This window comes from Elephantulus edwardii, unplaced genomic scaffold, assembly GCF_000299155.1.
Source record: "Elephantulus edwardii isolate Elephantulus edwardi_28Jun2011 unplaced genomic scaffold, EleEdw1.0 scaffold00448, whole genome shotgun sequence".
In the NCBI taxonomy this organism is placed as follows: Eukaryota; Metazoa; Chordata; class Mammalia; order Macroscelidea; family Macroscelididae; genus Elephantulus; species Elephantulus edwardii.
This window is the reverse complement of record NW_006400198.1, coordinates 243,592-246,964: the sequence shown is the minus strand read 5'-3', so window position 1 is coordinate 246,964 and position 3,373 is coordinate 243,592.

Below are 3,373 nucleotides of genomic sequence, written 5' to 3'. Positions count from 1 at the left end.
CATAATGTGCTATGATTCACACACTCAACTATCTTTGAAGAGTCAATAAAACACTGTTGTGAGTCAGAATAATACATACTACTGACGGTTTAATTGCTAGACTGAAATAGTTTTCTATAACCTGAAGTGACTATAAATTTGGGTCACCCAAGAGAGACAAGATAAAAGCATAAGCCTGCCAAATTTCCATACAAGGTAGAAAAAGCTAGTTCTACAGACCATATTTCAAAAGATAGAAAATGTATTTGTTTCTAAAGGTTGTTGTATACAAGTGTTCAAGAAGTGTATGGCTTATAAAAATAAATTGTCTCAGAATTTTAGAGGCTTGAAGTTCAAAGACTATGCTCTTTCTAAAGAATTTAGGGGAAATTCTTTATCGTCTCTCTTAGCATCTCCTAGACCCAGAAATTCCTTTGTTTGCTGCTTCAGTAGAGTGCCAATCTGTGCCTGTGTTGTCATACAGTCATCTTCCCTCTGTATATGTGTCCTTTATCCTCTTTTGTGAGGTGAACACTCATATCATTAGGATCCATTCTATTCCCACAGAACCTGAGACTAACTTAATGGATACAATTTTTAAGACTGTATCTCTGGTTGAAGTCACAGTGACATGTACTAGGAGTTAAGAAATCAACTTAATTTTGTTGTGCACAATTCCATAATCCAGGAACACAAACTTTAATTTCCTTTCTAACTAATTCTGTAAGTCTTATCTGTTCAATGTATCAGGTACATTTTGGAGAAGGAAGTTGTTATCATTGAAGCAATATAAATTACATATGAAACTAAAAAAGAGGAAAAAACAAAGTTGCACATATTACCATCTAAAATCAACAATCAAGCCAAACCATTAGCCAGGATATTAAATAGTGTTATAAGACAGAGTGCCCTCCCTAAAAATAAAGATAACTTGCCTTGCCAAAGTAGAGTGACAAAGCCTGAGTGACAAGCTTGAAACAATGGCATTCATCCTAAGCAGGAAACATTTCACTAGCCATTGCTGGGTCAAGGACTGCTGGCTAGTGCTTCATGTTCTCTATACAGGAACATAGGGAGGCATTCATGTTTTTCCCAAGATGCCATAAAAAGGAATCCATCCTCTAAAACGCTTGTCCTTGCCTCATAGAATGGTATTGTGAAGATTCTAGGGAAGAATTATTATTTCTTTTAAATAATGGCCTAAGCATTAACGGAAACATTCTTCTCCTGCATAGTAATATTGCCATCACTTAAAACACAATTTATGACGGAACAAACCTCTCAGAGAAGAGCTTCTAAATCAATGTAAAATAACAAAACTATAAAAATACATATCCCAAGAGACACACTAGGAAATGCATATTGTTTTGCATTTATTAAAATGTAGGTGTAAGCAAAAGACATAAAAGGACAATATTAAACCATGAACTTAAATTATGTAGAATGTTTTTCAAGATTGTAATTCTGACTTCCTTTGGAGAAACTAAAGGGAGGGGAGATCAGTTTCATGAGACTGTTGCTAACTCGAAGACGTCTAGCACAGTATTTGGCATTTCTGTTTTAAAGGGATTAATTAAAAAACAAAGAAAAGAATGATCAAGTACCATAAAAGAAAGTTATTTAATTTCTTAATATTTCAAAATAATATTGAAACTAAAAAATGATACATAAATTCCCTTAAAAGCCCAAACACCTTTTTAATTTAAAGAGATTATTTACTTTAAATAATTTTCCCATGTATGCAAGAGGTAGATAAGTGGATATTTACTTATTTCAAATAGAAATACCATAAACAGAGTACTCTGTAAGAAGAAAACTATTCCAGGGGCCAAAGGCCCAGTGGGAGTTATAACTCTTGCATATTTGAAATGGGCAAGATGTTTATCTCACTACAGCTTTTGCAGGGGCAAATAGTCAATATTATGACAGATGGAGAAAGGATTGAAGCTGTCAATGATTTCATCTTCCTTGTCTCAACAAGCAGCCCTCTTGGTACCAGCAGTCAGGAAATTAAGAAACATATTACATTGGGTAAGTTTGTCACGGACTTCTCCAAAATGCTGAAGAACAATGATGTCAGTCTGAAGAAGACTAAGATGCACCTGATCCAGGGCATGATGTTCTCAATCACATGCTATGCATCAGAAATGTACAATGAATATGGATGACAGAAGAAGAATTGATGCCTTTGAGTTGTAGAGTTAGAGGGGAGTACTGAATATCCTATGGACTTCCAAAAGATCAAACAGATATGTATTGGAGAAAGTAAGATAGAGTACTCCATGGAGGCAAGGTTGCGGAACTTTCTTCTTTCATGTTTTGGACATATACCTCAGTGAGGCTACCCATTGTAGAGGGACATAATGCTTGGATAGATGGAGGGTCAGTGAAAGAGAAGAAGATGCCTAATGGACTTGAGTATTTCAGAGAGATAATAAGGATGACACAGGATAGGATGGGGTTCAGGTAAAATTTCTGTAGAATCACTATCTATGAATTGTATTCAAATTGATGTCACCTAATATCAAGACCAACAACAATAGAGTTTGTATGTTTAATAAGTAGAAATGGACACAATTAGATAGTTAATATGAAATTGAAGATCTAAACTATAAATTTGTAAAGTATTTCATTCCTTTATTTTAATAGTACATGCATTGATAAAAAATTATATTCAAAGGATAAGGAAAATGCCTGGTGGCCCAATGATGCTGGACTCTACGAGGAGAAATGTGTCATCTGGATTGGAGGTAGACTTATCAACAATCTGTGTTATGCAGATGACACAACCCTGCTTGCTGAAACTGAGGAGGATCTGAAGCCCTTGCTGCAGAAGGTCAAGGACTGTAGCCTTCAATATGAGTTGAAGGTCAACATCAAGAAACAAGAGATTCTTACCACTGGGCCAAATGAAAGAATCATAATAGATGGTGAATAGGTTGAGATTGTTGACCATTTCAGTTTGCTTGGCTCCAGAATCAACACTCCTTGTGCTAGCAGTCAGGAAATTGAAAGACAAATTGCTTTGGGAAAGTCAGCTGTCAGAGATCTCTCCAAAGTAATGAAGAACAATGATGTCAGTGTGGAGACTAAGGTGCTCCTGACCCAGGTCATGGTCTTTGCAATTACTTGCCATGCATTGGAAAGGCGGACAATGACTAGGGATGATAGAAGGAGAATTGATGTCTTTGAGTTGTGGTGCTGGAGAAGAGTACTGAATAAACCATGGACTGGTAGGAGAATAAACAAGTTCATCCTAGAGAGTGTAAGACCAAGCTGCTCCTTGGAGGGAAGAATTCTAAAGCTTGGTCTGGCATAATTTGGACCTGTTGCAAGGTGGGAACAGTCCTTGGAGAAGTACATCATGCTTGGGACGGTGGAGAGATAGCACAGG